Here is a 13,899-nt window from a genome sequence, read left to right on the forward strand (position 1 = left end):
GTGCATAGAAAATACCAAAATATTAACAAAAATACCTTTTGCTAGACGACATTAGACAAATGTAAGGCGTATAGCAAATAAGAAAATAGCAGAAAATACAAGTAGCTAAAATCAGACAAAATTAAATACTTAAAAATACTTCAAAATATGGGTTATAAAAAATACTAAAAATATACTAAATAATATCATAATTAACATATATAAATATATGACTATAAATTTGAATAATCAATCAAATAAATGGTATTAAAAAATACCAACGTAAAAAATACTACATTATTGCAGACAGATATGACGGATGACTAAATTTGAATGATCTAATCTGATCAGAAATATTATTACATTTTTGTAGCGAAAGTATAAAATTGATTTATTATTAGGAAAAAATACCAACGTAAATAAAAACACTATGCACAATGATTAAAAATTTGAATAATCAAATATTATTGATGATATTAATAGCAAAAAATACCAATTGAAAAAAATACTAAAATATTCCACACTTGTAGACATTATTTCTGTTAAATTCGAATGTGTGACATAAAATAGTTCTACAAATTAGCATAGCATACCCATGTGCACATATGTATATACCCTGTAATCGCAAGTGGCATAGCTTAGCCATAGCCACGCTCTAGCCATAATTTTTATGGCCATATTAGCTTGACATTCTTACAATGGAACTAACATGAAGCTCTATCAGCCATCTAACAATTAGTCAACTATTCGCTCGCTCACTCTAATGCTAACTCACTCTCCCTCTCTCTCTCTCTCTCTCTCTCTTTGCAGGTAAGCTTTGAATGCATATCTCAGCGTCGCATCCGCAAGTCGTCAGCGACTTTTAGTGCTCGACTAACTATTTATAAGGTAATTTGAGACGCGCTTAGCAACAGCCAACGGAATTCTTTAAATGACAAGACATATAAAATTTAATAGCTTGTAGCCTGGGTAGCACTTCAAGAACCAGAACCGCTCCTCCTGCTGCCCCTCCTGCCCCTCCTGCCCCACCTCGGCACCTTTTTGAGCGGCTGCTGCGATGTTCGTGTTCGTGTTCGTGTTCGTGTGTCCCTTTGGCGGCTTTTGTTTACCTTTGAGCTGAGGTTTGTCTTTGTGTGCCCTCTTTGTTGATTTTGTGCGCACGCCGCTGTCGCTACTATAAATAGGGATATACACACATAACTGCACTGAGCGAAAATGTGGGGCCTGCCTAAATGAATTGAACAGAATACCAGAAGCCGCAGGCAGAGCAAAAGAAATTTTAAAGCATTTCTAAATCAGGTTTTCAAAATGAGCTAAAGCATTTTCTCGCAGTGTATAATATATTTTAAAATATGTTTTGCGTAATGCCCAAGACAACAGCACAAAAAAAGACAACAAACTGTTGTCCTTCTACTTCTTCTTCTTCCTGCAACTTTTTTTAATAGTCTTAAATTCCTGGGCAAATAATTTGACAGCAAATAGAAAGCAGAGCTCTCGGGGGCCTGCATATCAAATTAAGAATGATTTAATGAGTGACTGAATAAATGAGGGCTTTAGGCATTACCAAATCTATTTGAATGACCGCCTCTATATAGATAGATGTATGTACATAGTATATATCCGAAACTATTAAGATTTTGGGTCGCTAATAGATAATAAAATTTTCTATTATCTTTACGCATTTGTTGGACAACTAATTGAATTTCCCCAACTTTTGCCAAATACTGCTTACATTTCCTGTTGTCGACACACGCACACACACACACACACTCACGCACACACACACACACACTCACGCACTCACACACGCACACCCTAGAAATTAATGTTGCTGCATGTTCCGTTGTTTTACCACAAACCCAAATGTAATTGAACAGCAGCTGCCACGCCCCCGTCGCGCTACGCCCTCCCGATTTGTAGGTGTGGCTCTATGGGTCTAACGTGGCGCCCGAGCTGCGCTTGTCAAAGTTGGAGAACTTCTATTAACAATCTACTTTAAGGCACATGCGACACACACTCACGGCGCTACCCCAAAACCCAAACCCAAACCCAATTTATATACCCTGTAGCGGAAATGAAGTGGGAAGGGGGTATATTGTCTATGAGGAAATTTATATACTGAAAAGTTATTTGAAAACTATAAATATAGATATGTCTATATAGATGTCTATATGTATATACATATATATAGGGCTATGAGATATCCTGTAAATATAACTGTGCTTGCCTTCTAGCATTTTGTTTGAGCTGCGCTGTGGTTTTGTTATATATGTATGTGTATACAATTATAAATATACAGGGTACCTGTTAGTCTATATACATTCTAGACTTGAATTTTTTTTAGTACATTTTTGCGGCGTTGCAAATGTGATAATGAAAAAAGTTCAAAGGGGGGTACACACGTGTATTACTGTGTGTGCGTGTGTGTATGCGTGTGTGTGCGTGTGAAGGGCTGTCAAATCTAGTAGTTAGGGCGTGTTATTTGGGGCGTGGCACTGTAATATAATGTGAGTGATTTGCCCAGATTGAAGTAGGAGTGAATTCACTGCTGGTGGAGAAAGAGTGTGAGGGTGAAAGGGGGAGGGGGCTTAGCTAACGCTCCTACGTGAGCTGACGCCAGTAAAAAGCCGAAGAGATACTCTTGAGCAAACGAATGAACCGCTATTAACTGACGCTGATTGTGACGCAACCTGTGCCTGGCATGCCAATTGGACAACTCGCATGGCCCGCCTCTCTCGCTCCCTCTCCCGCTGTCGCTCCCCCTCGCCCTTCCGCTCGCTTGTCAATACGCACATAACTTCAATGAGACAAGCGTTTCCTTCGCTCTAGCTGGCAATTTAAATGCTTAAACATTTGCAACACGCCTCGTGGAGTTATTTCTGCTGCTTCTGATGCCAGAGCTTGGGTGCTGCCGGATGCCGATGCCGATGCCGATGCCGAATGCATTTCGAACCAGTTTTTGTCACACAGCCGCCACCTGCTGTCGCTGCTCCTCCCTCTCTCTCTCTCTCTCTCTCTCTCTTTGTTCAAGTGTCTCGCTCTCAGGCATAAATCATATCGAAAGAATTTATGCAGGCAAATTCCAAGAGACAAACATGTTTGCAACAAGTTGCCAGCGGAAGTGACTAGAAAACTGTGTCTATGCAACTGATAAATTTAATATATATGTAGCTGCCTCTCTCTCTCTCTCTCGCTCGCTCAATTGCTGGCTCGTTCTTTTTAATAAGGCTGCTGCATAGGAAGTAATTTCTTTCAGTTTGACTTCCTGTTTTACGCGCTTGTTTGCGTGCTGGAGAGTGTGTGTCTATGTGTGTGTGTGTGCGTGTCTGTGTGTCTATGAGATGTTTTTGTGCTGCAAAGGATGCACTTAATTTGACTGTCTCGCTGCCTTGAGGCATGCTACTCAGCGCGGCTTCCAATTGATGCATGCCACGCCTGGCTCGCCCTCTCTCTCTCTTACTCACTCCCTCCCTCTCTCTCTGTCTCGCTCAACTCTACTCAACTTCCGCTGTAAAATCATATGCAATTATTGGCAGCACTCTGAATCTAGCAATATAAATTTGTTGGCTGTTAGCTGCCACGCCCACACGCCCCATGTGGCATAAACATGCGTTTGCCAAAAACTTGACTTTGAATTTATGCGCGTTGGCCTCCACTCAAAAAAAAGAGGCGAAAGTTTGCGCCCCAAGGTAGGCAAGAGTAAATTGGAAAGCGAGAGGAATAGAGCAGGAGGAGGAGCCGAGTGAAGAGAGCAGGCGAATAGGTGTGCATGGGTGTGTGTGTGTGTGTGTGCCTCACGGTATTCGTTACAATTTCAGAGTTCGTTTTCGCACCTACGCAAAATTTACGACACTTTTAAAATATGCAATTTATGGATGCGGTGCGGATGCTGGCTGCCTGCACGCCTGCCTGGCTGGCTACCAGGCTAACTGCAGGCGTGGCAGGTGGGCGTGACGGTGAAGGAAAAATCATGCGCTGCGCTTTTACCTTTATTGCATTGAAGCTTGCATAATGTTTCTGTTTGCATCTTGATGCAGCGGAATCTCTAGACGAAAGGGCACTTAGTTTGATATATATTTAATATGCAATATAATTGGAATTGTGGGACACTTTAAAAGGCAATTATTGGAAAATCAAAACTTAATTTAAAAATTTTAATTTATTTATTTCAAAAAAAGATTAAAAAGCAAAAATTAGCAAATCAAAAATGAATCTAAAAATTTTATTTAATTTTTTTTTTTAGTATAAACGAATAAATACCGATATATATTATTATTATTTTTTATTTTTATTTTTTTATATTTTATTTTTAAGAAAAAAAAAAAAAAAAAAAAAAATTATTGCAATTGCCTTTGCCCTTATGTGTATGTAATTCCGTCAAACTAATATACCCTTTTTCTGCATCGTGGGCATGGAAAACCATTTAAAATTTTCTTTGTCGAAAACTTTGCAAAAATAAATACGCATAAAATGCCACAGAAATATGCAAATGATTAGGTGACAAAATGCACGCACATATACACTCAATACACACACAGCGCACACACACTCACACACGCACGCACACGCACAGTTAGTGAAATGCAAGCAAAGCCAATGCCATTTGTTGACCACAAAATTTGTAACTGACATTTGCTCGAGGGAGGCGGAGGCGGGGGCGGAAGCTCGTGTAGCTGCAGCTTAATATATATTTGTGTTTGAGGGCGGCGTGGAAGGCGTGGCAGTGCCTAAAAGCATGCTCTAAATAATTGCAATTCATTTGTGCTGCCATCATCTGACATGTGCCAGCCGCTCTTCCGTCCTCGCTCTCCCTTACTCCATCTCTCTCTCTCTCTCACTCTTTCCATCTTGCCTTCTCTTTCTGGTAAATATGCTCATGTTATTAACGCCACAAAAACGCAAAATGTAACTGCAACTGCACTTTAGTGCGGTGGTCTGGCAGCCCTCTGATTGACAGCATGCTGCCAGAAATGGACCACACCCACCACATCCCATCCCCCATCCCTCTTCGATCCGATGATCCCTTGCGCAACGGCTGTGGGTTTTGTTTTTGGTATAACTGTCACACGAAGCGCCACTTATGCAATTTTGGCGCCCACAGCAACAACAATTGATGGCAACACCTGCCTGCCACATGATGCTGCCCCACAATATCCCCGCGACACACGCTGCGTATGCGTGATGAGTATTTGCAGTTGCCCAGCCAATAGTCGACTCTGCAATACCCGTTATATAGCTATACAGAGATGAATATTCGAATGCAGAATTTAAATTTGTAAATAGTCGAACTTTCTTATCTCCATTGATGCACTCTCAACTATTTGGCTTAGAGTCTGAACTTGTGGCTCCTGCCTGGGGTTACAGTAGAGCTACCCTCTTCTCCTTTCACCTTTCAGCTCGGGCGAAAAGTAATTTTCGTGGCAGCGGTTTAAAGGCTTGCCAGACTCCCGCAATTTCATGTTAATATGTGCCCCTATTTTGCATAATGTCCAGCGCAGTCGTTGCATGATCCGGAACCGCTGCATAGCCTCAATTTGGACTAGGTCTCTTAAGATATTTTAGATAATGCTTGGCTGACTCTTGCCATAAGCATAAGTTAGGCATAATTTCTGCCGTTTTCTCGACTGCTCTTTGCTCTGACTATTTCTTGTTTCTCAAGAACTTTTCACAGCTTTAGCTGCGTTTACGCTTTGCTCTTTGGCTCGCATAACCATTTTCTTTCTTGTGGCTGCTTTTTGGACATTTTTTTGTGTTTAACTGACTTAACGCTTGCCTTAACAGCTGTGGACTTAACGCGTTCTGTTGCACTCTATTTATATACCCTGTAAGTAGAGAATGGGCTTTGAGGGCATATAATGAGGGCAAGGTGTGTGTAGAGGAAAAGAGATGGAAATGAAAAAATGAAGAGATGGAAATAAAAAAAAAAAGTAATAATTATAAATGAGGGAAGCTGGAGAAGTCTTTTTCTTAAAGAATGTTAAAAGTAACTGCAGGGAAAAAAAAAAATTAATTTTCTTTTTATTATTATTAATAATTAGTTAGAAATTAACAATTCGATACAAATCGAAAATGTTGTATATGATATATGATACAGTTAATAAAATCAATATGCTAAATGATAAACTGAGATTGATAAATTATATACTATTTCAGCTTAAAACCTATTTCATCTTAAATATCATGTTGACTCAGGTTGACATATGTTTATTAATGTTAAATATTTGATATTTATCATATTAATTTGATATTATCGTATTATATATCAATCGTAATATCACATACCTTCTCATCCTTATATATTAGAATCTCCTGTATCATATCACATCCCATTTTCAATCAATTGATTGATCGAATTGATCATACACTTCACTTCAACATATCCTAGTCTTTCTCCCAAATCTCTCCTCGACTTCTTATCAGCATAGCTGGGTATCTCTAGCTTGACTATGCTTGCACTTGTATTTATTTTTAGTCTTACTCTTGTATTAACGTACCGCATATTCCATGCTAGAAGCACTTACTGCTCCACACATTCCCGCTCTTTGTCTATAACAACAGCTATTTTTAATGAGCATCTGAGCTGAGCTGAGCTGAGCTGAGTTGCTGAGCGGCCCTTTTAAGGGTTAGCCTAGCCTGGCCCATGCCAGCTTCTGCTCGGGCTATGTAGTTCGTCCTTCGTTTTATGGAGAGAACAAAGGCGCGTGGCAGCAGAATGAATACAGCAAGCTGAGCCACTTTTTATAGCAATTAAAAAGCAGTTAATCCACAGCCAAAACCAAAAAAGAAAAACCCTCTCGGAAGCAGCTATACCACAATATGTACATGTATATAATATATGTACTTATCTGCTGCTGCTGCTGCTCTTGTAGCATAATGAAATTTATTTTGCGTTTTTATCAAATTGAAAACAAGCAACAAGAAGAAAAAAGTGTAGACGCTATAAAAGCAGCTTAGCAAAAATACATAGTTAATTTTTTTGACCAACGAGTTTTTTTTTTTGCTTTTACTTTTGGCTTATTTTTAGCTGGAATTTTTTTTCGCGTTTGCCGGCTCTACGCCTGGCGCCATGCAACACTTTTTAATTGCGTCCCAAATTGGCTAATGCAAAAGAGTTGAAAACCAGAAGGGCGAGGGTGAGGGAGGAAGAGCAACCGTGGCAAAGTTAAGCTGCTTACATAAAAGGCCAATGCAATCAAATTGTCTGCTGCTGCTGCTGCTGCAAAAAAAAAAAAAAAAAAAAAAAAAAAAAAAAAAAAAATTAAAAAAAAGAAATGAAATGAAAAAAAAAAAAAAAAATAGTAAAATAAATAAATAAATAGCGCACTTAGGCATTGCGTTCTACAAGCTAATGCTAGTTATTCGCCATTTAACTCACTCTGCATCTCTCTCTCTCTCTCTCTCTGTTTGTCGGCTTTCATTGCAATTTTGCATTGCCTTTTGCAGCTCAACCAGCACAGCAATTACACTTTTTTGATTAGCAGTAAAAGTTTGTGTGGTATTAAATATACCTATATATATAACTAAATTTTGGTTTGAGTTGATTTACAATTTCGATTTTCCTGGAACTTATGATGCAGTGCAATAATATAATTAAGAAATAGATTGGATTTCTCCAAAATTAAATCCATGTTTTCCTGGAACTTCAATATGTGTATATAGTTAGGAATTAGATTTAATTTTTGCAAAATTATATTAAAATGCGGGACATATTCAATTATGTATGTAAGCTCAGAGTCTAAAGCTTTTAGGCCCTGACCTAATATGCCCTTTCATAAGACCCTAGATAATAGATCCTCTAGATACCCCTAGTAGGATATTTTCTAGTCGATCAATGCCAATTTATTTATTTTTTTTTTATTATCATGCGGCTTGGCAACTGGGGAATGGTAGTTTGTTTATGCAGAGTGCAGAGCCCAGGCACAACTTATAAACATAAACAGAGCAAACGAGTAGATTTCAATTAAATATTTATGACTTACTTACTTAGCTTAATTGCTTAAATTTGTAGAATTTAAAAGAGAACGAAAAAAGATATATGCCTGAAAATAATGAAATGCACTTTCGGATGCACAAGCTGTTGCCACATCCGCTTACAATTTGCTAGGCATTAATTATACATATTACACAAATATATACATACACATATACATATGTGTATATAAATCTGTATCTGTGCATTTGAGTGCGCCGACAAGTCAGATAAAATACAAAAATATATATAAATATACATATATATGAAATGTAATCGGCAATACATTGTAATTGTAATTGCATTGCTCATAGGAAATCCGCATCAAACGGCTAACAAATTCATTTTTCGCATGAAAAGCTTGCAAAGTTTATTGGATTGAAGTAAAATATATAATGCTGTGCTTGAATAGTTAAAGAGCATGAAGCTTAAAAAACATCCATTAAATCTTCTACTATAAGTGCAATTTGTATTTTTATTTAAAAAGCTTAAATATGAATGATTAAATAAGTCATTAAACAAAAGATAAGTCAAATAAATAGTATGAAAAACTGAAATAAATGGCAACATTAAAATTGCTCAAAATAAATAATATAACATTAAAAAAAATAACAAAATATTGGAAAAAAAATAGCGCTTTTTTTTTTTTTAATTAAGTTTAAATTTCAAATCAATTTTATATCATTTGTTGTTCAAAAAGTATTTTAAAACTAAAACAAAAAATGTATATATTATTAAAATTAAAATTAACATTATTAAAAAATAAAGAAAATCTCAGATTCAGGTTTTCAGAGAAATATTTATATATCTAGTTAAAGCAAGTACCTCATAAAATAAATCTAAAACAAGTAAGAACGTTGCAGTCGGGCGATTCCGATTGCAGAAGACTCATTCACAGCCCAAACGCTGTCAACCAGAGTATATAGTGCAATTTTCAAGTCTAGTACGCAACAGAAAACAGGGCATGATCCCATTAAAATTGGAAAATCATCGATAGCTATTGCTATGATCATTGCATAATTGCATTCAAATTACATGCATATGTATATCATTTATACAATTTTGACTTTTAATAATATACATGTATTTATATCCATATATTGGATACCGGCTTCAAGCTAGCAGCAGATCAGCGCGATTTTACTATACATGTGCACACACTCATCGTCTATTCTATGCGTACAGACAGAAGCGCGCCTTTTCTCACATTCTTAGAATTTCGATTGATTTCTGGACTTTCCGTTACTGTAGTTTTGTCTGATGACGCTCTCTTATTAAGCTATTCTATTTTAGCAGCTGAGTGATCGAACAAAGCAATGGCGCGGGTGCTAAGGGCGACGCAAGTAACGTTAGAGTAGGGAGGTTCGAACCTCTACTATGTTTTTTTTTTTTTTCATACATATTTCGTTTTTTATAAAATAGATATTTTATTGGGAAGGTGCGAGCTTGACTGACTGGCACTTAATACTTTTCATTTTCTTAGTCGAATAATTTTATAAGTTTAAATTTGTTTCTTCTTAAATAGCCCTCAAATACATATATGCAAATACATACATATGTATACATGTAAGTCTGCACGCATAGCATCAAGCATTCCAGCCTTATACACGCGCTCATTTGTATGTGTGTATGTATGCACACATAAATGCGTACTCTAGCATATTCTAAGAATCTCGTTGCGATTGATTTGTCTTTGCATTGTTTTTGAATTTCCAGCCACCACTCTGGCTTTTCTTTGCTATGTGGCGTCATAACAATAATATGATTTCGTTTTAACTTCTATTGATCGAAACGATGTGGTGGTGCTGTAGGCTGAAGCGCCGACGACCATTATTTTAGCTATTTTGACAAACATGCTGTTTGGGTTGGGTGCGAGTTCAAATCCCGCGGAAAACACTTTTTTTGTAAATTGCAAATTTTTGTTATTTTAGCTTCTTTTAAATTTTTTTAAATTCATAAAAATGTTTCTTTTTGTATTATGAATATCTATTAAGCTTATTTATATGTACAAATGCATAAATAGATGGCTGACGCATATAAATGTCGCAATACGGGCACTGTAAATGCCGATTGCCACGCCCCTAGTGGCCGTCGACTCCTCAATTTTAGCCAGTTCTTAGAACGAGCAACCGGTTACCTAAATGCAAAATTTGAATTCTTACGCTCAAAAAATGTGAAAATTACAGGGTATTTTTCGATATGCCACGCCCCTAAAGAGGCTTACAAATTATTTTTGGGGCATCGATAGAGGAGGCTACCAGTAACTTAACTATCCAAATTTGAAGCTTCTAGCTCTTAAATTGTAGGAGATATAAACTTTTGCGGTTTGCCACGCCCCCTATGGGCGGACATATATCTACCATAGCTCGTTGGACTTGGGTGATCAACCCGCGTATATATACCAAATTTCAGATCTCTAGCATCAATAGTGCCTAAAATATAGCAGAATTCGAAAAATCACTATATCTTCAGGTCCGATTTGCCACGCCCCTAAGGGGCGTAGATATATAATTTTTTCACCCATCTTCATAAAATTAAAACATTAGCTTACGTGCAAAATTTCAGCATTCTAGGTTTATAACTTTAGGAGATACAGTTTTGTCCGATTTGCCACGCCCCTAATGGGCGGAGATATATCCGCCATAGCTTGTGATCTTGGGTGGTTGGCGCGGACCTACATACCAAATTTCAGCTTTCTAGCTCTTCAACAAACATGATTTCTGGTATATCGGAAAATGCATTTTCCGATTTGCCACGCCCCTAGTGGGCGGATCGGGAAAATTTTAACACTTTATAAATCGGAGATATACACGAGTATGTGTTCCAAATTTCAAGTCTCTAGCTTCAATAGCGCCGAAATAGATTGCGTTCATACGGACAGACGGACAGACGGACAGACGGACAGACGGACGGACAGCAAGACGGACATTGCACAAAACCAATATACTCATTTCACTTTCGTGAATGAGTCTAAAAATATTCAAAAATAAAAAATAAAAAATTCTCAATAATTATGCAATAACAGCATCAGCCAATGCCTAATGCGGAATGAAATATTCCGTCCTTGTTAAAGTTGTTAATGGATTAATTAGTCTGTCGGCCCCTTGGAGTGCACTTGAGCTCCTCCACGATTTGTTCACTGAATATCTATTAAAACAAAGATGGAAAAACCTAATTCAAGCATTAATTTGCCAATTTCGTTAACTGTTAACAGAATTTTATTTATGTTTGTTTATGAGTCAGGCAAGGTCTGCTTGCTGTGCTTATATAATATATATATATATATATATATATCTTTTTAATATTTATTTTTTATTGCTTTAGCTGTTGTTCCGAATATGCATTGTTCTAGACAAACTTTTGCCCCAATGTGCGTTCGAGCTGAACACAAGTTGATTTGCCGTCTCTCTCTCTCTCTCTCTCGCTCTCTTATATTTCTGTTGCTCATTATACCCTGAACCCATTTTCAATGGGAAATCAGGGTATAATGGTTTTGTTGAAATGTATGTAACAGGGAGAAGGAGGCGTGGCAGACCCCACAAAGTATATATATTCTTGATCAGGGTGACGAGCTGAGTTGATTTGGCCCTGTCCGTCTGTCTGTCCGTCTGTCCGTCTGTCCGTCTGTCCGTCTGTCCGTCTGTCCGTCTGTCCGTATGTATGAACGCGTCGATTTCAGAAGATATAAGAGCTAGAGACTTCAAATTTTTTTTAAAATGTCCGTAATTACAGCGCGCATATCAAGTTTATCATTAAAATTCGATAACTCATCCCGATCTTTTTTTATCGATAAAAAACCTTATCGAAAACCAGTTATAAAATTATATCTTCTACACCTTTATAGCTAGAGTCTCCAAATTTTTAATGTATGCTTATATGCAATTTATACAATTTCGGTTTTTGGTAAAATTAACCCCCCACCCTTAAATTCACCCCCTCACCCTCACTTTTGTAAAAAGCGTATTTCAAATACTAGAGACTTGTGCTTTGGCAATTACATGCATATCCATGTTATAATCATAATCTGAAAGTTTCATGAAGATCGTACGTCCACAAAAAAAGTTATTAAACAATTAAGTTCTCATAGTAAGCGCACACTGCAGCCCATGCGTGTTTATGCGTGGGTGCTTGTATGTGTATGTGTTTGTGTATGTGTGTGTATGTGATTGTGTATGTGTGTGTGTATGTGTATGTGTGTGTGTATGCGTTTGTGTATGTATGCGTGTGTGTCTGTGTATGTGTGTCTGTATGCGTGTGTGTGTATGTATGCCTGTGTGTGCGTACGTGCCTGTGTGTGTGTGTGTGTGCGTGTTTCTTGTGTAAGCTGAAAGACGCGAAAAATTATTGAAATATCTATTGCTCCAAGGGTTCAGGGGATCTCGTAGTCGAGCAGTCTCGACTAGAGCTTTCTTACTTGTTTTCATTTGCTTTTGATTCTTAGTTGAGTGATTTCGGATGTTTGGCTTTACACTTAATTTATGCAAGCCTTAAACACAAAGCCATTTTTTGTTGTTATTTTTAGAAAATATTTGTGGCAAAGTTTTTTTCTTCTTATTTTCGCTTTGCTGAAATGATTCGAGAAAACCGCAAAGTTAAACGGGTCATGAATTTGCTGATTTGAGGTTTTTTAAAGTAATAAAAGAAATTTTATAAATATAAAGCGCAGTGGGTGATTTTTATGAATTTGGCGAAGGTTTAAGTAGAATATATTGTATATATGTATATTTAAAATGTAATTATTTTTGATGTTTAATCATTTGACGTATTTTAGGAATATCAATTGAATTCAATGATTTATATAAATATGTATACATATAAAATAAATATATTATGTATTTTCTAGTAATATTTAATATATGTATATTTACTTTTTGCATAATATAATTATTTACTTATTAAATCTCAATAATTCCAAGAGATTTAATAAGTAAAAGAAAATAAGGAACATGGTAATCGAGTACACAAAGTGTCCTTTCTTCTCTCTCTCTCTCACTTTTGTTCTCCTCCTTTTTAAAGTGTTTTCTCGTGTAGCTCTGTTGCCCTCGGGTGGGCGTGGCAGTTAGAAATGCTTTAAACACTTTTACAAGTTGCAACTGGAAGCAACATTTGCTGTGCCTCTCATTGTACTTTTTTTTGTTTATGTGTGTGTGTATGTGTGCGTGTTTTCTCCGCCTTGATGTAGGTCCTTTTTTTCCGGTCTGCTAGCCATGAAAATATATTGAGCTTGAGCTTTGCGTCTGGAATCCTGTTGCTGTTGGTGTTGATTCGTCTATGAGTTTCCGTCTCGTCTTCTGGTTATTCAATCAATAATGCGTTGACATTGAGAGCAGCGGGCTGTGTGTGTGCCTGTGTGTGTGTGTGTGTGTGTGGGTGGGTGTGTGAAAATGATAAAGGATGATGGCCTGGCGGCGCTTTGACAAGTCAGGCAGTCGTCAAGCCAGCCAGAGTCGCAAACTTGCCAAAACAACAAAATCAGTTTGTGATTTACTTTTGCCCAAAGAGAAACAGCAGCATGAGCAGCAGCAGCAACAGGATTCAGTTCAAGGACATGCCGTTAAGTCGTAAATGTCACAGCTGGCGTCTTTATCAAACCAATCGCTGATAGATCGCAATATTTCGTGTGTGCGTGCAGTCAAAGTCAAAGCCAGAGCCGAAGCCAAAAGCCGAATCTAAGATGAAACTTCAAATTAAAACATTCCTCGACTGAAATAAGCTCACGAAATTCGACATTCGTCTCGTTGGCTGGAAACATTTCAGAGTTTCACAGAGTTGAACAGTTTGCGAATTCGAGAGTTTTGCAAGCTTTACTCCTATATCACTTGACTGACTAGGCAATTGCTGTATGCCCCGTAAGGAGGATGCTAAGGCAATGTCATAGCTATTAGCCAAAGCCTATATAGCTTATAGCTCGCATAGCTCCATTTAAATAACATATAATCAAGTATGAATTT

The 13,899-nt window shown here is 37.4% G+C and overlaps 1 protein-coding gene across 2 annotated transcripts in view; it reads left to right on the forward strand.

The window, feature by feature from the left end:
* Positions 1-13,899, forward strand: part of rau (RA domain-containing protein rau) — a 33,358-nt gene that overhangs the window by 13,682 nt on the left and 5,777 nt on the right. Inside the window, exon 2 of one of the 2 annotated variants that reach the window (XM_089463602.1) lies at positions 790-867. The exons of the other annotated variant lie outside the window; for it this stretch is intronic. The gene's annotated coding sequence lies outside the window, so the exon portion shown is untranslated. The remainder of the gene's footprint in view (positions 1-789; positions 868-13,899) is intronic. 2 annotated transcript variants of the gene reach the window in all.

This window comes from Drosophila arizonae, chromosome 3, assembly GCF_054131065.1.
Source record: "Drosophila arizonae isolate 15081-1271.41 chromosome 3, UAZ_ARI_1.0, whole genome shotgun sequence".
Lineage (NCBI taxonomy): Eukaryota > Metazoa > Arthropoda > Insecta > Diptera > Drosophilidae > Drosophila > Drosophila arizonae.